The sequence below is a fragment of the Eretmochelys imbricata genome, chromosome 16 (assembly GCF_965152235.1).
Source record: "Eretmochelys imbricata isolate rEreImb1 chromosome 16, rEreImb1.hap1, whole genome shotgun sequence".
NCBI classification, from domain to species: domain Eukaryota; kingdom Metazoa; phylum Chordata; order Testudines; family Cheloniidae; genus Eretmochelys; species Eretmochelys imbricata.
Window position 1 is genome coordinate 3,815,763 of NC_135587.1, and position 23,323 is coordinate 3,839,085.

The 23,323-nt window shown below is 51.1% G+C and overlaps 1 protein-coding gene across 9 annotated transcripts in view; it reads left to right on the top strand.

Annotated features, from left to right (window-relative positions):
- EXD3 (exonuclease 3'-5' domain containing 3) overlaps window positions 1–23,323 on the top strand; it is a 556,345-nt gene that overhangs the window by 465,444 nt on the left and 67,578 nt on the right. The gene's annotated exons all lie outside the window — the stretch shown is intronic.

A 23,323-nucleotide genomic window follows, 5' to 3' on the forward strand; every position in this document is an offset into this window, starting at 1 on the left:
CGATTAACTCAAAAAAATTAATCGCGATTACAAAAATGAATTGTGATTAATCTCAGTTTTAATTGCATTGTTAAACAATAGAATACCAATTGAAATTTAGTAAATATTTTGGATGTTTTTCTACATTTTCATATACATTGTATTCTGTGTTGTAATTGAAATCAAAGTGTATATTATTTTTGTTACAAATATTTGCACTGTAAAAAGATAAACAAAAGAAATAGTATTTTTCAATTCACTTTATACAAGTACTGTAGTGCAGTCTCTTAGTCGTGAAAATGCAACTTACAAATGTAGTTTTTTTGTTACATAACTGCACTCAAAAACAAAACAATGTAAAACTTCAGAGCCTGCAAGTCCACTCAGTCCTACTTCTTGTTCAGCCAATCGTTAAGACAAACAAGTTTACTTTTATGGGAGCTAATGCTTCCCACTTCTTATTTACAATGTCACCAGAAAGAACAGGTATTTGCATGGGACTTTTGTAGCTGGCATTGCAAGGTATTTCCATGCCAGATAGGCTAAACGTTCGTATGCCCCTTCATGCTTCAACCGCCATTCCAGAGGACATGCTTCCATGCTGATGACACTCGTTAAAAAATAATGTGTTAATTAAATGTGTGACTGAACTCCGTGGAGGAGAATTGCATGTCCCTTGCTCTATTTTACCTGCATTCTGCCATATATTTCATGTTCTAGCAGTCTCGGATGATGACCCAGTACATGTTCATTTTAAGAACACTTTCACTGCAGATTTGACGAAATGCAAAGAAGGTACCAATGTAAGATTTCTAAAGATAACTACAGCTCTCGACCCAAGGTTTAAGAATCTGAAGTGCCGTCCAAAATCTGAGAGGGATGAGGTGTGGAGCACGCTTTCAGAAGTCTTAAAAGAGCAACACTCTGATGCGGAAACTACAGAACCCAAACCACCAAAAATGAAAATCAGCCTTCTGCTGGCGGCATCTGACTCAGATAATGAAAATGAACATGCATCGGTCCGCTCTGCTTTGGATTGTTACCGAGCAGAACCCGCCATCAGCATGAACGCATGTCCTCTGGAATGGTGATTGACGCATGAAGGGACAGATGAATCTTTTGCACATCTGGCACATAAATATCTTGGGATGCCAGCTACAACAGTGCCATGCAAACACCTACTCTCACTTTCAGGTGACATTGTAAACAAGACACGGGCAGCATTATCTCCTGCAAATTGTAACCAAACTTGCTTGTCTGAGCGATTGGCTGAAGTAGGACTGAGTGGACTTGTAGATTCTAAAGTTTTACATTGTTTTATTTTTTAATGCAGTTATTTTATGTACATAATTCTACATTTGTAAGTTCAACTTTCATATAAAGAGATTCCACTACAGTACTTGTATTAGGTGAATTGAAAAATACAATTTCTTTTGTTTTTATACAGTGCAAATACTTGTAATCAAAAATAAATATAAAGTGAGCACTGTACACTTTGTATTCTGTGTTGTAATTGAAATCAATCTATTTGAAAATGTAGAAAACATCCAAAATATTTAAATAAATGGTATATTATTATTGTTACCAGTTTAAAATTGTTTTAATTTCTTGACAGCCCTAGTTATCAGTGGTTCATAGTCAAGCTGGAAGGGCATAATGAGTGAGGTCCTGCTGGGATCAATTCTGGGTTTGGTTCTGTTCAATATCTTCATCAGTGATTTAGATAATGGCATAGAGAGTGCACTTATACATTTTGTGGACGATACCAAACTGGGAGGGGTTGTAAATGCTTTGGAGGATGGGATTATAATTCAAAATGATCTGTACAAACTGGAGAAATGGTCTGAAGTAAAAAGGATGAAATTCAATAAGGATAAATGCAAAGTACTCCACTTAAGAAGGAACAATCAGTTGCACACATACAAAATGGGAAATGACTGGCTAGGAAGGAGTACTGCAGAAAGGGATCTGGGGGTCATAGTGGATCACAAGCTAAATATAAGTCAACGGTTAACACTCTTGGGGGACATGTTAACACAAATGTCAGGTCATCAGCAGAAGAAATTGCAAATCTGACTTTGAGGAATTAAATGCCAAAGTTTATTATACTGCCAGATTCCTAGTATTGTTCTTTCTGTAAGAGGTTTATCAAGCCCCAGAGGACTAGCAGCTGAGCAGCAGTGAAAAGTCACAGTTGGCAGCAGTTGTAGATGGAGTTTTGTGCCTGTGTCTGGAACAGGGTTTGGCACTGGTCGGACTGTATGGGGAGGCCTCTTCCAGCAGGGCCAGTGTTGCAGCTTAGAGCCTCCAATCTAAAGGTTGTACCGGTTTGGGGAGTAAGGAAGGGATTGGTAGCAGCCTTCAACTACCTGAAGGGGGGTTCCAAATTGGATGGAGCTAGGCTGTTCTCAGTGGTGGCAGCTGACAGAACAAGGAGCAATGGTCTCAAGTTGCAGTGAGGGAGGTCTAGGTTGGATATTAGGAAACACAATTTCCCTAGGAGGGTGGTGAAGCACGGGAATGAGTTACCTAGGGAGGGGGTGGAATCTCCTTCCTTAGAGGTTTTTAAGGCCCGGCTTGACAAAGCCCTGAACGGGATGATATAGTTGAGGATTGGTCCTGCTTTGAGCAGGGAGTTGGACTAGATGACCTCCTGAGTTCTCTTCCAACCCTGATCTTCTATGATTCTATTATTGGGATTTGGGATGGTGTTGGGGAATTCAGAGTGCAGCTCATCCCAGGAGGTCTCTCCAGCTGAGCAGCTTTCTTGATTCTCTAGATGCTGTCTCTAAGCTAGGAGGTTCCTGGTGAGGGTAAATAGCCCTGCACAGATGGGGTTAGAAGCTGTGTACATGGGTCAAGCACCAGTCTAAAAGGAGAATTACTGGGGCATGTGAAATGAGAGTCCCCATCAACACCCACTCCTGCCTGGTGGCTCAACCTTTCCTTACTGCTCCAAAGCAGTACCCAGGCATCTTGTTCCACATGGAAATGAACAATGGCCTTACCCTGAAACGACTGGAGCATGGGTTTGCCTTAGATAAGCATCGCAAAGTTCAGACTCTTATCGAAACCCCTGGAGACCTCACCACGCACATCCACCTCGCAGGCCACAAGGTCCACAGCCCTGCAGAATACCAACCCCCTCAGAGAGAGGGGTGCCTGGCCAAGACACTGCTGACCTACAAAAGTGTCAGTCTACGGGAAGGGCCGGATTCTGAACTCGCTGCCTCGTCTCTCGTAGCAGCAGATCTGTGGAACCCACCACTCTGGATCTGCTCTCACCATAGGAGTGACAGCTCTATGAATGGGAGATCACGACCCTGTCACCCCACTGCACACAGCACTAGACCCTCCTAGAAAGGTGGCTTTACAGCGTCAGCTGAGGCTGGACGAAAGGACAGGGTGCGACTGCACCAACCTCGGCTCTGGTGCTGCTTTCCCAAGCATCACTGCCGATCCCTGGTGAAGGCGCCATGTGCTTGCACTTCTGCCTTAGTGCTCGTTTCCCTTTCTACATCTGGGCCTTCCTTGCCTCTTGCGTCTGGGCAGTGGTCTCCTTTAAAGCATCTGCTTGCCCATGGCTGAGGGAGAAGGAAATGACAGCCGACTGCCAGCCAAGGATGCCTGCTGCTGGTAGAGGTCAGCCAACAGGGCTGCAGCATGAGCTCTCTCCTCTCCTCCCCTGAGAGCTGTGTGGCTCATGCTGCCTCCTCTTGACTCCCTGTCTCCTCAAGTTGCTCTCTGTGCCCCTGGGACCAGGTCGTTCCTTCCCTGGGTTTTCAGCTGCACAGTTAGATCCCACAAATGAAGGGGATGCTCACAACACTATGGACACGGTGCGTCATGGGCTCCATTTACTATAGCACCGGACCGGCGTTACTGCCTCGGGTTTCGCTGGGACTGTGCCAGGTGATCAGTGGCCAGGATGGATTGTCCTCAGGGAATGAGCAGAACTGGAGCAAGCTCAGCTACTCAGCCAGCTTGATCCTGGATCTCAGCCTCCAGGAGGTGATCCGAGTGCCCTGGCAATGTGGCTGGGAGGCAGCCCCTTCCCACTTGTGCTGACAAACTACTAACCAAGCTGCTGGAAACGTGACAGATAGTGATGGTGTCTGCAGTGTTTTCAGAATCCAAACTCAGGCCCCTTTGCTCTTTCTCTCTGTATTTTAATCTGCATCTAATTAGCCCTGGGTGCTCTCCAGCAGTCCAGCTGCATGCCAGCCTAGATGTTTCGATGCCTTGTTTGTTGTTCCACTCGGACTCTGTAATTTTAGCAGGGCACAGACGGCATGGAGCCAGAGGTGCCCTTTTATTATGAACAATCCTTTGGCCAAGACAAAGCCAGAGTAGCAGTGATCCTGAGAGGAGTCAGACTAAACAGGAGCAAGCAGATGTGTCTCTGGCAGACGGGCCGCCAAAGGGCGTTCTGCTTCAAAACTCCCTGTAACTCTCACTTTTATGGGAATCATTTTCCGTGTCTTGTAAAGTGAGCGGAGACCGCAGGCTGGAAGCCCTGCGCTTGTGTGGGAGCTGCATACATGCCTTGCACAGAAAGGCCGGGACAATAGCTCAGTCACGAAGCTCAAACCATGCCGCTGTCTCCCAGACTAGGCTCTAGTCAGGGGCCTGGATGTGGATCTTTTCATGTCGTTTTTATGTTGCCTTTGCGTGCAACATGAGGGCTGGGGAAAGGGCTGGACTGGCAGCCTTGGAGGGCTGCAGCCTTTTAGGGATACACAAAACAGAGACAGAACAGGCATTGGCAGGCTAAGCTTCCCCTGCACTGCTCTGCCAGAGCGCCTGAGGCCTGTCTGCCAGGGCCAGAAGGGCAGCGTGGTCCCCCTGGCCCAGTCAGTCTTCAGCCTCAGGGATAGTGGGTCTGGTGATTTGTGGCCATTTGCTCACTGGGAACAGTCCTCCCAGACTTCTTCCCGCCCCCTCAGCTGGCCCCCCCTTCTGACCAGCTCAGGCCCCCATTCCCAATGCTCCCACAGCGGCTGTGAACTCCTGTCTTAAGGAGACAGGTCCCTCAGAGAGGTTTGCTTTCAATTTCCTCCGTCAGACCCGCTGCTGAGGCAGGGAGCAAGATGGACAAGCGCTGCCAAGTGCTGCTGCTCATTCCTGGAGGAGGCGCAATCGGGGTTCAAGTGGCCTCGTGTGTTTCAGTCCCCGAGCTTAAAACCAGAGGTGCTCACTGTCCCGCCCGCTGCTGCCACATACAGTGCTGCTGTCCCTGGTTCCACAAAGCCAGTCCAAGCCAGCTGGGAGCTTCTGATCAGACTGCAGTGACTCGAGGGGGCAAAGACATCTGTCCCCTGGAAATAATAATGGCCAGACTTGACTGGATAAACACTGCAGAGGAGGATGAATCCTATAACAGGGCTCAAAAAAGAACTAGATAAATTAATGGAGGATAGGTCCATCAACGGCTGTTAGCCGGATGGCAGGGATGGTGTCCCTAGCCTCTGTTTGCCAGAAGCTGGGAGTGGATGACAGGAGATGGATCACTTGATGATTCCCTGTTCTGTTCATTCCCTCTGGGGCACCTGGCATTGGCCACTGTCGGAAGACAGGAGGCTGGGCTGGAGGGACCTTTGGTCTGACCCAGTAGGGCCATTCTTACGTTCATGTAGCCACACAGCAGGGCTAGGGTGGTGTATCTGTTCAGCTCCAGTTAACTCAGTGAAATCCATGGCTGGCTGGGATTGGCTGCAGGAGCACTTTGAGGCTGCAATGACAGGACAACAGGAACTTCCAGCCAAAGAAGAAAGGCAGGGGTGAGGCAAGCCGGGTTCCCGCCAGCCCCATGACACAGCACTGACATCACCAAGGTCCAGCCCCACTGGGCTCTCCAGCCCTCTCTCCCGTGCTCTCCATGTGCAGCAGGGGGTTGAGCGCAGACTCTGTCCCTCTGGAGCCCCTGATCAGTTGCGCTGGCTCAGAGCCATGCAGAGCATAGGAGCGGCCCTACTGGGTCAGACCAAGGGTCCATCTCGCCCAGTGTCCTGTCTTCCGACAGTGGCCAATGCCAGGTGCCCCAGAGGGAATGAACAGAAGAGGGCAATTTTGAGTGATCCATCCCGTCATCCAGTCCCAGCTTCCGGCATGGGGTTGCGTCATGTCTTGTGCAGAAGGCCCTGGAGCTGGACTGAGCATAATACGATTTGTGGAGTTAGCAATGGAGTCCATGTGCATTGCCCAGGTGGATTCTGCTGAACTGCTTGGAGATTCTCAAAGGCCGGAATAGCTTGAGCATCAATGGGTGCCGTATTCAGCTCACAGGCAAGCACCAAAGAGCCAGAGTCTCTCCTTGAGTGTGCAGGAGCTGGGCTAGCTCCTTGATCCTCCCAGCACACACGTGCAGCTAGAGGACTGAGTGCATCACTCTCAAGCACTACAGCCTTAGCAGCAGCGACCCAGGAGGCCACTTATCGAGCTGCCCCGCTGGAGCTAGGCTGTCAACAGCTACAGCCAGGTCCAAGCCCAAGAGCCAGGGCCGGAAGCCAGCCTTCAGGCCAGGCCCCCTGTGGCTGGTGAGAGACCACATTTAAATGCCTGGGATTGGGGCAGTGGCACAAGGCAAATATTTGTGTCGGTATCATGCATATGTACATTCCAGGATGCCTGGCCAGATAGAGAGCAACAGGAAATCGAGCTCCCGGGTGGACTAGCCTCCTAGAAAGACTTTTTGCTCCATCCACTCATATACAGAAGGCACCCCAATGGGGCTGGGAATCAGGTCTGTAAGAAGAGGAATGGGTGAAACTGAGCAGAGGATAGTTTAGCCTGAGGACATGGGTACTGTTATGCTGAAAAGTGCTAATGGCACCCAGCAGGGGTCTTCTGTGCAAGACAATCACAGACCTCAGTGGGGGGTGCGGGGGAGAAGAGTTCTCCGTCGTGCCCATCAGTAGGAGCCAGGGAGTTTTGTAGTGCAGAACAGTTGGACGCAAGGGGGGCTCATGCCTGGAGCCAGGTGACCAGCCCATGCAGCCAGGGTTGAGTCCATGCTGTGTGTGAGTGGGCAGAGGCAGTTGCAGTGGGACCCTGAAAAAAGGAGCAGAGTCACAAGCTATGTCTACACTTAAACCGCTGCAGCGCATGCTTCAGTGTAGCCGATCACTGTTGTGATGAGCAGGGTTCTCCTGTCGCTGTAGTGAATACATCTCCCCGAGACGTGGTAGCTGTCTACACTGTGGGTTCAGTTGGCTTCCCAACATTGCTCAGGCGGGTGGATTTTTAACACCCCTGAGCAGTGTCACTGGGTCAGCTTAACATTTTAGTGTGGACCTGGCTGCAGCTACCCCTGACACAGAGCTGGAGCGTCTGGCTGAGGATTTTCTGCAGAGGTTGGTGTCTATGCTCCTACTGCTTGGGGAAGCAGGACATGGGGTATATTCCTGTAACTAAGCAGAGTGCCCCATGAATGTCCCCCGGACTCTCTCACAGATTTCTGATCCAAAGAGAAACCATCCTGCCAGACCTTAATTTCAGCCAGAGGGGTATCACTAGGGTTCCTAACTCAGGGGCATCTAACATTCCTGTTCAAGAGACCAGTGGGCTGCGCGGTGCGGGCTTATTGCCCTGCCTTGACCACCTGCATCGCAGGTGGCAGCCTGGGAAAAGGACCGAAACCCAAAGGCCATGGCAGATTCAAAACAGAGAGAGAGCATGGTGTCTGCATTGGAGCCTCCCTTAAACACACATCAGGGAGGCCTTTCAGAAACCGAAATCCACCCTCGTCCAGGACAAACGCAACCTAGAGGTACTTAGGAACCTAGATATCAATGGAAGTTAGGAGCCTAAATACCTTTGAGGATCTGGGCCTAAATCTCTAGACTAAAAGGACACTTCAGGGTCTCAGATTGGCTGTCCTGTGCCAAGCTGCCAGCATATGCTGTGGAGCGTCAGACCAGGGCAAGCCAGCTGAACGTTAGGGGTCAGGACTCCTGGGTTCTATTCCCAGTGGTACTCCTCAGTTGGCTGTGGGACCATGGGCAAATGGCTTCGTCTGGAGGGCCTAAGTTTTGCCATCTGCAGTATGGGTCTGAGAAAGCCGACTTCTCAGGACTGTAGTGAGATTTAATACATCACCTTTGGTTAAAGCATTGTGAGCTCCTGAGGGGATATGAGTACAATGGGCAGGGCATTGGGCTGAGATTTTTAATGCCCTTGAGCGACATCGCTGGGTCGGCTTAACCTTTTAATGTAGACCTGGCTGCAACTACTCCTTGACTGACCTGAGATGACCTGAGTTCTGTCCCTGGCTCTGCCACTGGCCTGCCATGTGACCTTGGGCAAGTTTCTGTGCCTCAGTTTCCTCTCCCATCTTGTGTCTTATCCATTTATACGGCAAGTTCTCTAAGATAGGGGCTGTCTCTCACTCTCTGTACAGCACCCAGCACAATGGGGCCCTGCTCTGATTTGGGGTCTTCAGATGCTACTGAAATACAAATAGTGAATAAGAAGTGCATATTAGCTAAAATATTTATTCCACGCATACAGTAGGGTTTGCACACATTGTCAGATCCTGAGGTACCCGTACCGAACAATAAGTTAAACTCGTGCAGTGTTTCTCAGCGGGTTTGTGTGACCAGTATTTCACAGTCATAGTGAACCTGACTGCTTAACTCAACTCACCGCAACGAACCAAGCCCAGGAAAGGCCCCTGTATAGAGTGCGTTTATCTTACCTTTGCTTCTCTCTGAATTCCATTCCTCTGACATGGTTGGATCAAACCCGATGACCCAAATCAGACGACAGCAACTTCGAAGAAAAGTGGCCTTCCTGTAAGAGCAGCTTAGCTACCTCAGGAGACTCCCGTGGGGCGCCCCCAGGACGGGCTACGGTATGTCTCCAGGCAGGCAGCACCACTGCGTTTTACTAGTTTTAACTCCGTTACTTTACAGAGTGACGCGTCGCACTAATTATACCATTATGTGGGTGTGTGACACTAGCAGTGAAACTCTTGGAAGCTGTTACCATCATGGGTGGAGATCGGGGGAAGCATGAGGGGCATTGCCCCCCGAAACTGGATACGTCACAGAGGCGACACATGATGGGGTTGCCAACTTTCTATTTGCAGAAAACCGACCTCTCTTGCCACGCTCCTTCCCCAAGGCCCGCCCCTGCCCCACCCCTTCTCTGGGGCCTAGGCTCCTCCTCACTCCACCCCCCTCCCTCTGTCGCTCGCTTTCCCCCACCCTTTCTCATTCGCTCATTTTCACTGGGCTGGGGCAGGGGGTTGGGGTGCAAGAGGGGGTGAGGGCTTCAACTGGGGGTGCAGGCTCTGGGTTGGGGCCAGAGATGAGGGGTTTGGAATGCAAGAGGGGGCTCTAGGCTGGGGGGTGGATCCGAGCGGTTCGGTGTGTGGGTGGGGGCTCCAAGCTGGGGCAGGGGGTTGGGGTATGGGAGGCGGTACGGGCTCTGGTGTGGGGTTGCGGGCTCTGGGATGGGGCCAGAAATGAGGTGTTTAGGGTGCAGGAGGGCGCTCAAGGCTGGGGCAGGGGTACGGGAGGGGATGAGTGCTCCAGCTGGGGGTGCGGGCTCTGGGCTGGGGATGGGGATGAGGGGTTTGGGATGTACGAGGGGGCTCCAGGCTGGGGCCAAGAGATTCAGAGCGCAGGAGGGGGCTCAGGGCTGGGGTAGGGGGTTGAGGCGCGGGAGGGGTTTTGGGCTCCGGGTGGCGCTTACCTCAGGCAGCTCCCAGGAAGCAGCGACACCTCCCTCTGGCTCCCAGGCGTAGGCACAGCCACGTGGCTCTGCGCACTGCCCCTGCCTGCAGGCATTGCCCTCTCAGTTCCCATTGGCCGCAGTTCCTGGCCAGTGGGAGCTGCTGAGCTTGCACTGGGGGCGGGGGCAGCGTGCGGCGCCCCTGTGGCTGCCCCTACGCCTAGGAGCCAGAGGGAGATGCTGGCAGCTTCCTGGTAGTCACATGGAGCCGGGTAGGGAGCCTGCCTGCACCGCCAACGGGACTTTTAATGGCCCAGTCAGCAGTGCTGACTGGAGCCACCAAGGTCCCTTTTCGACTGGGAGTTCTGGTCGAAACCCGGACTCCTGGTAACTCTAGGGGTGCGCCTGGATTTCTCCCATCTATCTGGGCCTGCTTCCTCCCTGCGAAGGAACATTTGATGGGGGGAGTGGTGACTCCAGGCACTCTGTGCATCCAGGTTCATTTTTCTACATGGGCTGCTTAAGGGGAGGGCAGGAGAGCAGCTCCTGACCCTCACAACAGAGCTCCAGCTTGGGGCCGTTTCATTTTTGCTAGTCTATAAAATTAGAGTCTTGCTCCAGAATCACAGGCATCTAGCCACAGGGGCCACATTCTAACCGGCACGGGTACACTGGAGCAAGTGAACATAAGATCTGAGGTGTGTCCCAAGGGTCTGTGCAGCATACAGCACTGACTGTGTCAAGCCCAGGGTAGTGACAGAGCGAGCAGGGAAGGTTACATGGGAGTGGAACGCGCTTAGGCAGATAGCAAAGGGGACAAGCTTTAGTGATGGGTTTGTCTGGTGTGTGCATCACATGTTTATGTATATCGAAAACCAGTGAGACATGATTCATAGTTACCTGAAAGTGCTCTGTTCTGTGTAGTCAAGTATCTGTTGTTTTTCTGCTAATGTTGATTTTTAAGTGGTAGCTGGTAAACATGGCAACTAATTAAGTTAAAATAAAAAATAAAGGGTAATTAAATAATGAATGTAAACTGTGTTTGTGATTCCAAGTACACTGTAATTTAAGTACCACTAGCAATCAGTAAATTCAGAAATTAGACCTATACCTATTATTGATAGTATTAAGCCCCATGCCCCCCCCCCCCCCCCCCGGTCTCCCACCCCAAATATAGAAGTCAAACTATGCCTATGGTTTCCATCCCCTGGCTCTCCAGAGGCCCTAAGGAAATGACTCAGTGGTCTCAGTCCAGGACCTAGTGAACATGTGTCCACAGCACAAAACCCACCAACGTTACCTTCTCAGTACGGTCAAGGGCTGAATGAACCGTACAGTGTGCACTAATTTCCTAAATCATCCTAAAGGATGGGATACCAGCTCTCAGAGTAAGCCTGCCATCACATATGATTGGTAACACAACAGGTACAGCTACAGAGATGAATAACTTGAGAAGTGAGTTACAGGAGATCTGCAAAAGAAATAACATGGGATCATGGCCCTTTTTGTTTCTCTGTCATGAAGAAAGAAGGACCGGGAGGGGTGTGTGGGTGTTTGTTTGTCGCATTAGAAATTCAGGTTTTGTCTACTCTGGAAGACTAGGGACACCCAGGGAACTTGTGTGTTTCCGACAGCAGAAGCAGTGAGGCCGTGACACCTGATTAAGTGAGAAGGGAGGCGATTTTTATTCAGAGTCTTTAAAACTCTTTGTTGTTTCCAAATACTCTGGGGAAAAGCTCTCTTTGTTAAGCATTCAGCACCCCAACTCCTTCAATTCAGGGCTGAGAAACCTCTCAGCTCCACTTACTGAGTCAACGAAAGAGTTCTCCAGCAAAAACAGGGATAACAAGACTTGACATTTCTGATTATGTTAAAGTTTTTAAAAAGCATAAAAATACTCCTGTTTTCAGTTAACACAGGACCCTCTGGAGCCCACTTTTTTATATCAAGAAGCAAAAAAAAAAGGCACAAACTCAATTTTCCACCCTTTGCCAATCACCTTCAATACACAGCCTGAGGAGGAAAGTTGTTCCCACAGCAAATTAGCAGTGTTCCCCTTCTTTCCTGCTGTACACCATAGAGGGATCTCCTGGCCAGTGTGACGTGTTCCTCCCTCACAGAGCTCAGCAGCCAATGCGCACCCATGTGCTCAGCCCTCTTGAAGACCTGGCCATTTATGGGCTTAACCGGGAGCTGAGCTCTTCTGAAAATGGGGTCTTTGGGTCCTCCATGGGTAAAATGGGTGTGGTAACAGTTACCCAGCCACGCTGAACAGTAGCTGCAGAAGCTTCCATGTTTGTCCATCTGGTGGCCTGGGAATCTTGCTGGCCAGAGTTGCCAGAAGAAGTGTGGTGCTTTGGTCCTTCCAGCTTCCATCTGGGCTGAAGTGATGACATGGGCAAAAACAATTCAGAGAAACAAGCCAAGCCCCTGAAGCCTCAGTTCACTTCAGCGCAGGTTGCGGCTCTGCTGATTCTTTCACTTGCAGTGGGTATCCCAGCCACTGCCTCATCTCTGGAGGGTTCATCTCTGTCCCTCCCACAATGCAGCCTCTGTGCATCACTACCTGTTCCCAGTATTCCTTGGCTGTGTGATTAATTAGCTAGGAAGCCAATTACCACAGCATCCACCCACAAGTGGGGCCCTGTAACCCGTTCCCTTGAACCCCACTGGACAGCAGGGAATAGGAGAGAGGAATCTCTGCTGGTTATGTGCCCTGCCAGCTTCTGGGATATGGCTCTGTTCTCCAAACCAGCATGCATCAGAGGGGATGCTACTGAAGTCAACAGAGGCCCATGGTCTGCATGGCCATCAGTTCACAATGGGGTTCAACTTTCCCAGACAGATGTGTCTCAGCTTCGCCAGAGACCCTGCTGCTGTCCCTCCTAATTCCTGCCTCAGCTTTCAGCCATATCACCACAATCCTCTGGCTCAGTGGGTTGAGCTAGCCTGAGCCACATCAGTACAGATCAGCACAGGCTCCTCTCTGGCTGAGGCTGATGTCAGAGGGTGTTGCTCCCCTATAAGGAGGCATCACACACAGCCCTTGGCACTGGGGGGCCCATCAGCACTTGGCCTTTGATCTTGACAAAGCGCTAACAGGGAAAGGCTGCCTGCCCCAGAGCCCCTGCTCAGGATTGTTGATTTTCCCCCATGCCTGGGAACTAACTCTGAGCTTTTGTTGGAGAACAGACTGTAGCTTTCATGTGAAAAGGTTAGTACAGTATGTTAGTGCCTAATGAAGGGATAAAGAGTCTGATTCTCACACCCCAGGGACTGAGGTGACAGCAGCCCAGGGAGAAGTTCCTACTCCCTGGGAACCCTTCCTTCCCTGCCAGCATTCCTCCTTCCGTGTCAAGATGACAGGAGGGCAGAACATGTCAGAGTCTTTGTTTCCTTTTCTTTCTTACTCGTGATACTCTCTCATCAGGAGCACGCTTCCTCAAGGGGAGTGAGGGAGGGCATTGGCAGGCTGTGGAAAAGCCTGAGAACTTGTCAACTAAGTCAGCGATCAGCCTGGTGTCTCCTGATCTGAGGTTCTGCAGCAGGGTGTTTAAAAACAAACAGCAACAGGATGATAGGGGTGCAGAGACCAATACATGAGTGAGGTCACTGGGTTTGGTCTTATGGCCACCATGGAGCAAGGTGCCCCGGGTGGGGAATGCTGATGCATGCGCCCACCATCTGCACTCCACCTAGCTGGTGGGCACCTAGCACCAGTCAGAGGTTGGCATTCAGCAGCTGCCCAGGGCCCTGTGTGTGCACTGCGGTATTGCCCTCTCTTGACCCAGTTACGCTGTAGCCTGGCCGGGGAATTCTGATCCTCCCTCTCTGCTCCTCAGCATGTCAGTCAACTTGGGGGCTCCTGCAGCCTCCTTCTGTGCTGGGCGTGACTAATGGGTGCAAAGGAAGGTGTAAGCTGGTCGGTGCTGGGAAGGTAACAAAGCAGCCAACAGGGTCCCTTGCATTTGTGTGCACTAATCATAGATTCTAAGGCCAGAAGGGACCACTGTGATCATCTAGTCTGACCTCTGGCAGAGCACCGTCCACAGGGCTTCTCTGAACTAATCCAGTTTGTATTGGAGCAGATCTTTTATACACCGGTGTCCCCATGGCCCTGAGGACCATTCTTGACCCAGGGCAGAGGGAGAAGGGGAGAGTGGGAGCCAGGCGCAGCTGGGACAATTCGCATCAATAACGCTGCTACTTAGCACTTACAAATTGCCGTTTCATCTGAGAACCTCAGAGCGCCTCAGAGGAGCAGATAAATGGCCCTAGCCATTTGTACAGGTGGGAAAACTGAGGCACAAAGATCACCCAAGGCCACTCAACAAGTGTGTGGTAAAGCTGGGAACTAGCTCTCTTGATTCCCATCCCTGGACCCCTGCCACACAACCACAGTAGCAGCCCTGTGCTTTCAGGCCCAGGCTAAGGGGAGATGTACTTCTGCAGTTCAGTCTAGTGCATGTTAAAACAGTGCAGCTATAAACTTCCCACCCCTAGGGAATGGGATTCAGGGTGGAAGCTGCGTCTCACTGTCCCCTGCAGGCTTATGGGGATGCAAATTAACACAGAATACAAGAAGTCAGCATTGGGAAAGATCTGTTAGGTTCCATGTGGTCCATTCCCCAGGACTGTGCCAACAGTAAATCATCTAGTGATTTGCATAACCTAATTCTCAATGGCCCGTGCATGGAGCAGGCACCTCTATTCCCTGGGGAGACTGTTCCAAAGCCCTGATATTGTGAGTAAGATTTGTGTGCAACAACATCTCTACAGGTGAGGTTGAAATTAACCAACATCCACTGCTTTCCAGTGAGGTACACTTTCGCTTGGCTACCTTAATAGCCTGACTGAAGGATAGTGCAAATGACACCTGCAAATACAGAACTTGCAGCTTCCAAGTAAAGATCTGGCCTGTGGCTCTCCATTCTTCAGTTGTATTGCCAGCCATTCTGCTGCAGCAACTTACTAAGAATGTAGGGAGTCCTGTGACCCCTTGTGCCACTGCAGTGATGGGGGACTGTGGACCCCACGGAGTCCACAGGCTGTGAGCAACAATTCCTTGCTGCTGCTCACACAGATTGGCACAGATTGAGGGTGGTTTTTCTCTTTTTCTTAGGGGAATTCCATGCTGGAGAAAAATGCTCCATTACTAGCACCGTAGACTGCAGTCTTGAGTGCGTGAAACAGGTATAGCGTGGATAGCAGCAGTGCAAGGCTATTCCAGTGCCCTAAACCCATATGTCTCAACTCTGAACAGGCTGGAGCCTCTCTGGGGGAGAGGGAAGTTCAGCTGCCCCCGGCCAGTCCTGTTGTGCCGGAGGGGTGGTTGTGTGTTGGAGCAATAGTTAATAAGTTCTAAGGTGAATTAGAAAAGAACTACTATATTTACTAGGGGAGTTTAATTCCAATTACGCAAGCAGGGAGGATGGAATGTTCTCAGAGCAGGAGAGACCAGTTCCACAGAATTCCACCCACCCAGGAGTCTAAATTCGAACCACTGCATCCCCAGAACAAACTGTCACCGTCTGGTCTGTGACCGACAGGGCAGGACAAGGTGCTAGGGCCTTGCAAGTTTGGAATGATGGATTTACACTCTTTCCAGGGGGTTGGGGCTGTTAGCTGTAGTGGTGGTTTTTATTACATGGATATCATTCATAAGGGCATGGACTGAAACTGCAGCTTATTTCATGTTGGCTAGCAAAGAACTGTCTAGTGCGAATGACTTTAGGTTGCAAGCTGGTCCAGAGCTGAGCCAGTGATCTGCAGGTAAAGGGCACTGGATCACGTTGCCAGGCTTGGTGGACGGTTTCAAGGATTTTCCTCATTTTTTGGTGGGTTTAGTTTTTATACTTTTTCAACACATTGCAATGGTCACTGGTGTCATATATTTGGGAGCCACTGGATGGCGCTATCATAGATAGTCTTAGGGCTTGTCTTCGCTGCTGTGTTAGCTCAAGTTATCCGAGTTAGCCTAGCTCGACTGAGAGCGTCACCTGCAAAGCCGTCTTGGAGCTGCGCGGGGCGCTGGATTGGCTGAGTCCCCGCTGCATTAGTAGCTCTAGTGTCAGTGGTTGCTCAAGCTTCAACCCTGCCCTCAGCAAGGCAGCTAGCTTGAATTTAAAACACCACGTAACTCGAGCTAGAGATTACGGTGTGGACAGGAGTTGGGCTGGGGCAACACTCAGGCTCTGCCTTGAGCTAGCACTGCAGTGAAGACAAGCTCTTAAAAGCTCTGCTTAACTCAGCTACGTCTACACTTGGAGCTGGGGGTATGATGCTCCCGCAGCCATACTCGTTCTCTCCTCACCAGCAGGCTAAAGGCCAGGCAGCCGCCCGGGCTCTGTGGGCACACACGTGGAGTGGCTAGCCTGTGTCGCCACGGCCTGAGCTCCCACAGCTCTGCTCCTGTAGCGCGATAGCTTGATGAGAGCCAGCACCAGCACGCCTGGGCGCGTGGGAATCACACCCCAGCTCTAGGTGCAGACAGTGCCACCGTGCGCGGACACAGGAGGACCTCGTGCTGTCGAGGGGTAGTGCGGCAGCTCTCTCCCCAGGGTGGGAAAGTTCAGTACAGTTGGTTCTCTCTGCCCCAGCCTCTCAGATTGAATCACGCCTGAGGTGCAAAGCTGCTCCCTACAGAATACACCCAGGCAAACAACATGACATCGTGCCAGAACATTACAGCTCGGTTACTTACCTGAGTCAGGGCAGGGGAATGTTACGTCTCTTAAAAATGGCATAAGCAGATACTGGAAACTCAGGCAAAAAAGAGCTCAGCAAAACAACAGTTTGGGGGCAGCTACTTTGTCCTGCAAAGTGGAGATGCAACTTTTGATGTGGATTCAGCCTGTTACTCTTCAAAAGAGCCTTTTAGAGACGTGCTTTGCACAGTGTTATAATTTAATCCAGTAACAAACTGATTAATATAGGACAATATGGACACATGAGCTTTGCTGGAGTCCATGTGAGTTGTTGTGTTTTGATGGTCTCTAAGTCCCTGGGAACAGGTACACTGATATATTATTGCAACTAATATTTAAACCTCCACTTGTATTTAATAAACCTAGACAGCTGCGCAAAAGAACCCAAAAAAACCAGCTGAGAGTTGCCAGATAGATAGATGTTGGTTCCTCAGATGTTTTGACTCTTCTTCTTTTATCTCGACCAGTTATTGTACTATTTCCATGTATTAAAGGTGACCTCCAAATCAATTTAAAAACATTGGGGCTTTGCCCTTATTTTGGTAAAGAAGTACGGGCTGGATGAATGCACTATAAGGTGGGTAGAAAGTTGGCTAGATTGTCGGGCTCAACGGGTAGTGATCAATGGCTCCATGTCTAGTTGGCAGCCGGTGTCAAGTGGAGTGCCCCAGGGGTCAGTTCTGGGGCCGGTTTTGTTCAATATCTTCATAAATGATCTGGAGGATGGTGTGGATTGCACTCTCAGCAAATTTGCGGATGATACTAAACTGGGAGGAGTGGTAGATACGCTGGAGGGCAGGGATAGGATACAGAGGGCCCTAGCCAAATTGGAGGATTGGGCCAAAAGAAATCTGATGAGGTTCAATAAGGATAAGTGCACGGTCCTGCACTTAGGACGGAAGAACCCAATGCACAGCTACAGACTAGGGATTGAATGGCTAGGCAGCAGTTCTGCGGAAAAGGACCTAGGGGTGACAGTGGACGAGAAGCTGGATATGAGTCAGCAGTGTGCCCTTGTTGCCAAGAAGGCCAATGGCATTTTGGGATGTATAAATAGGGGCATAGCGAGCAGATCGAGGGACGTGATCGTCCCCCTCTATTCGACATTGGTGAGGCCTCATCTGGAGTACTGTGTCCAGTTTTGGGCCCCACACTACAAGAAGGATGTGGATAAATTGGAAAGAGTCCAGCGAAGGGCAACAAAAATGATTAGGGGTCTGGAACACATGACTTATGAGGAGAGGCTGAGGGAACTGGGATTGTTTAGTCTGCGGAAGAGAAGAATGAGGGGGGATTTGATAGCTGCTTTCAAGTACCTGAGAGGTGGTTCCAGAGAGGATGGTTCTAGACTATTCTCAGTGGTGGAAGAGGACAGGACAAGGAGTAATGGTCTCAAGTTGCAGTGGGGGAGGTTTAAGTTGGATATTAGGAAAAACTTTTTCACTAGGAGGGTGGTGAAACACTGGAATGCGTTGCCTAGGGAGGTGGTGGAATCTCCTTCCTTAGAAGTTTTTAAGGTCAGGCTTGACAAAGCCCTGGCTGGGATGATTTAATTGGGGATGGGTCCTGCTTTTTAGCAGGGGGTTGGACTAGATGACCTCCTGAGGTCCCTTCCAACCATGATATTCTATGATTCTATGATTCTATGGTTCTTTCTGGTGGATAAAAAAGCACTCGAACTTTTCTCCATCAGTTTCGTTTTGTTTTTCTGCTTGTTTTTATCTTTAAAATATCAGGAATGTCAACTCTGCTTTTGCCTGGTTCTTCTGAAGCACTTGCTGAAGTCTGCTCATTGTTAGCAATCACACCTTGATTGGAAGAGCCAATCAGCCCATTAAATCTTTAGCAAAGACTTCCTTTCTCCAGAGTGATAAGTAGTTGTTGAAATTTTACAGACATTAACAACAAAGAATTTTGAACAGTGTGAGTCAAACCCCAACTCAGCATTACCTCATCTTTCGCCTCTTGCTGTGCCATCATTTCACTAGTTCTCCAGTCAACGTGATCTTAAAGTCTAGATGAGACCTAAGGGTGAGATTTTTCAGAATGACTCATTGTTGGCCTAACTCTGTCACTGTTCAATGTGAAGTTAGACCAAGCTGCATAATTCTGCACATCACCCCACTCCACTGAGCCATGGGCATTTTTGTTTGAAAAAAATAACACACCACCTTTCATAACCACCTCTGTCGACCACGAAAAAGCAGAAAAGGGGCACAATCCCCATTTTGTTTTACTTCAGCTTGTCAGAAAATGGCGGGAAGAGATTTCAGGACGCATGTGAAAATGGTCCTGGAAACCTGCTCACCATTAACATTTTGTTTTGAATGAAAATTCTCCTGCTGGCTCTTGTGTTAATTTATTATTTGTTGTTGTTAATAGTTCAGAACCAGCTAGAAGTCAGGGCCCAATAATGTGCCACATTCTTTGTGAATGAAAACCAAGAGGGTGCCTATGAGCCTTCAAAACACAAGACTGAGCCCTGTAGCTATACCCCAGTGTCACTGTGTTACAGACACTGTGATTTTTATCACAGTTCTCATGCTATTTACTGTTTCCCTTAAAACCCCAGCTTCTGGAGTCCTGTGATTATATAAGAATCTCAGCTTTCATTTACAAACAAACAATAAGTGTCTACCCCTCCTGGTTGGGGAGAAAAGTTTGTCAGCAAGATTCCTCAAGGCTCCAGCCCCAGAAAGCAAAAAAAACCCAATACTGATTATTTTTTTTAAAACATCTCATGAGTTTAAAGTCAGTCTGATGATTGGAGCTGGGGGCAACTCATGATTTGTGAATATTGGAGGTTGGCGATGCAGGGATCAGGACAAGGTACAGGCCTTGTGATGACACAAATGGTTCGTGCGCTAGTTTGTAGCAGCAGTTCTGTGTTTGTACAGCACCGAGCACGAAGGGGTCCTGGGCCATGACCGGGGCTTCTAGGTGCTACCGTAACACTCCTGTGACATGGCTTGGAGATGGCACTAATCGGTTTCTCCAGAGAGGGCACATTGGGGCTGGGATGTAATTAACTAATCAGTCTGGCAGGCTGGGTGTGCTGAAGAGCCAATTAGCCCATCAGCTCACGACTGCTCAGAAGGGCACAGAAAGGAAGTGAGGGACAGGCCTAGGGCTAGCTGAGCCAGTCTCACAGAGACCTTAGCGAAGGGAGACCTCTATTCCTCTCAGGCCCTGGGGAAAGAGCCAAAAGCTCAGGGGAAGCTGTAACCAGCACTGCTGCTTGGGACTGTGAAGGTGCTTTTGGAGGGAACACGAGTAATTGACAAGGTGTGGATACACAACCACTGTAGTCGGAGTGGTTTCTGTTGTGCTGGAAGGCAGGATCGGAGTGCAGCCTGCTACAAAACTTAATAAGAAATATACAGCGCCTAGCACTGTAGGGCCTGGGCCAGGACTGGGGCTCCAGCATGCTACCATAATACACCTAATAAACAATGTACAGCACCTAGAACAATAATATATATTGGGTAATATAAATAACTAATAAAAGGGAGCCAGCTGCCCACCCTAGTGCGGCTGCTAAAGCTCTGTTGTATAAATTGTTACAGGCGTCGATTGGATAACGAGGAACAGAGCTTGTCTTGGCATCCCCCCACTCCCCCCACCCCCAAGCATAACAGATTCCCGGCCACCCTGATCACTCCTCCATGCACAGGGTCTGGCTAAAGACTTGCTGATGGTGACAGAAGAGTTTAAGATGTGTGTCCCATGGGCGCCAGAGACAGACCCCGCCTCAGGCTGCTCCTGGGCTGGGTAGAGGGGAAGTGTCATTAGTCCTCTCTCCCGATGGGGAATCAAGGCCTGGAGAAAGTGCGCCGTGTGGGTTAATCAGGGCCAGCTCACGCACGACTGCCCTTGGCCATACTGCCATGTTTTCTGCCTGGTGCTTTTTCCCAGTATAGACCAGGGCTCAGTGGGCCCAGCACGGAGGGGAGGTGTGTGTAGGTGTGAGCCTGGAGGAGACGGGTCATTTCCCTGCGGAGGGGGTGGCCAAAGGTGTGCACGGGACCATTAGGCTATGTTAGAGTCCCCTGACTACCTGGCCCTTCCAGTTGGGTGAAGCTGCCCATTCCTTCTCTCGTATCTGCTGTCTCAGAGGACTGTGCCCTGCCATTGTGGGTGGATGGACCCAGCACTCCTATTTCTGCCTGTCTGGCAGTGTCCCAGGGAGCTGCAGGGGGCTGGGGGGTGTTGGAGAAAGAGCTGGGGAATGGGTCTGTGTGGGGAGCTGGCTGACAGCTCCGTGCTTGGGGTAGACTCAGAGAAGGGTGTATAACAGGGTGTTGGAGGGAGAACCACTCCTCCCGCGCTCCCCTTTCCTTCAGTGTGGGGTGATTGGTGTGAGGATGGGCTAGGAGGAGGGAGAGGCGCTCTGCCCTGTGCCAGACACACATGGAGAAGGGCTGTCAGGCGAGTCCCCTGGCCTGACAATGCCTGAACGTTTCTGGAGCTGGTCCTGTTCGCTCTGCCCAGCCAAGCATCTCGCAGCTGGTGGCAGGTGTTGCCCTCTCCGAGGGCTGCTCCGATGACACCTGGAAACGAAATCCTCCCATTCCCTTCTCTGCACCAGGCATGTCCGCGCTCCCTGGAAACATGCAGGAGAAATGGTTTGGGGTTGCCAAGCTCTGTCAGGGCTGGGAACAGGCTGCTTGCCTTAATGCCGATCCTCCCACCCCCCACATCAGCCCCAGGCATCTCTCGGGGTCAGTATTCGTGCAAGCACATTCCCACTGGAGGGGAGGCTGCGCGGGATGTTTTCCAGCTGAGTATCTGGGCCTGAGAAGCAGACGTCGGCTCAAGCGTGCTGAAATGTTTAATTAGAATTTAACAGCAGCCTGGGAAAGAGGTGTCTTGTCATATTTCTGGCCTGCGTTTTGTTTTTTAACTACTAGCCCTGCATGAATACAGCCGAGAGGACCCGGCCGCACAATGAGTCCTTTATGTGCCTATCCCCATTACCCTCCTTGCCCCCTGACCTTTCCCATTAGCTGCTGGCACTGTGCCCGGGAAGGAGCGTTGCTCTGGAGCCGGGATGAGCGGCTGTCCCTTGCCCTGCCAGCAGGCGTTGCTGTGGAGTGGTGTTGCTGGGAGGGCCCCGTGGGTCGAATAGGAGCACTGCTGTCTCCCACTGCGAGAGCGGCAGGCCCAGGGAGCACTTTAGTCTGCAAAATCCCCTCCATGAGAGCAACACAGGGGGCTGGAATGACAGAACCCCCCTCAACCCCCCAACATGGTGCCTGGGGACAGCGCTCCAGGAATGCTGCTGATGATGATCCCGCCCTGCCAGCCACGCTGTGGGATGGTGACTCAGTGAGGGGCCCTCTTCCCTCTGAGCTGCCGCTGGATGGGAGGGGAAGTGAATGTCCCTACGCCCCTGTGGACTGTACAGCTCCTTGGCTAGAGAAGGGTGTTGACCCTAGAGCCCGGCAAACTCCATTCCTAGCAGTCATGGCCTTCCTGCCTGAAATTCCTTGTGTGGTTCCCATTGATGGTGTATTCTTCACTTCCTGTCTTAAACCTCTGTGTGATGTCACTGTGGAGAGGGTTTTCCTCCAAATCAAGGTGTGCAGAGCACACTTCACAGGGTAGCCTATAGCAGCTTCGTAACATGGTTCCCAAACATGATTTAGTTGGGGATTGGTCCTGCTTTGAGCAGGGGTTGGACTAGATGACCTCCTGAGGTCCCTTCCAACCCTGAGATTCTATGATTCTAATCCCTAGCTACGCTGGTCAGGGAAAGCGGACTAGAAGCCTGCCTTGTTTGAACGTGAACATAACTCCGCTCCCAGCAGGTACGGTTCAGGTGACACAGAATAGCTTGGCTACCAAGCTTGTTCCCCTTAGGCAGCGGCATTGCTGGACCCTGCAGATGATGGGAGCACAGGCGGTCAGCATGCACTGGGGCTGGCATTAGGGGCTATTCCAAACTAAGTGGCAGGACTTTGGCTCTTTCAGGGGGTTTAGCCGTTCATGCAGAGCAGAGATTCCCTTCTGTGAAGTGGCAGCCAGAGTTCAGCCCCAGCAGCCAGCCTCTGCCTCGCTCGGGGGGGTTGATCTGCAGCCAAACAGCTGCTTGGTCCTGTGCAGCTCGACAAACCCACACCAGCCAGTGCCTGGCTTCCTCCTGCAGAGCCCCGGCCTTCCCACGGCAGGGCCATGCTGACTCCACACACCCTGTGCGTGGCCACTGGCTGGCGTGTGTGCACGCCCAGCGCAGCCAGGCACTGTATGCATGCACTGCCCTGGCCCAGCTTCGGGTGGGCTGGGGTGAGGGGCAGGGAGCCAGGGGAGTGCCGGTGCGGCTTCTGCCAGCTGCACGACACTTGGGCTGTGACAGCTTTACCTGGAAGAAGACTTTGCCCACATGAGCACGGAGGGTCTTTGGAGCACCCTGGTGTTTCACGGGTGTTTGATAGCTCTGAATTGGCCCTGGGCCCTGTGTCCTCGATGTGCATACCAGCCCTGATTGTGACTTAGACTCCACTCCCAGGCTGGAAAGCTCTGCTTAGTCCCGCTGCTTAGTCTGCAAGCAGGTAAAGTTCCCTTTGACTGCCGTGTGTCGCCTCTGTGGGACAGGAGAGGTGGGGCCGGTTTGCTCCCCCTGTCAGCCTTGATCTTCTTCCATCCCTGATCTCCCTGGGCAGGCTGTGCTCCCAGTAGCCCCCCTCCAGCCCATTTAACCCAGTCAGGCCTGCCGACGGGGGGGTAAAGGGGGCAATTGCACAGGGTGCAGAAGCAGTGGCAGTGGCCGAGAACCCCGGGCCCTTTTAAATCACCCGGGCAAACCACAGAGATCCTATCCCCGATCCCCCTCCCGCCGTCCGAACCCCTTGGTCCCAGCCCGGAGCACCTCCTACTCCTCATCCCCAGCCCCACCCCAGAGCCCGCACCCCAGCCAGAGCTGTCACTTCCCCCCACACCCCAACCACCTGCCTCAGCCCAAA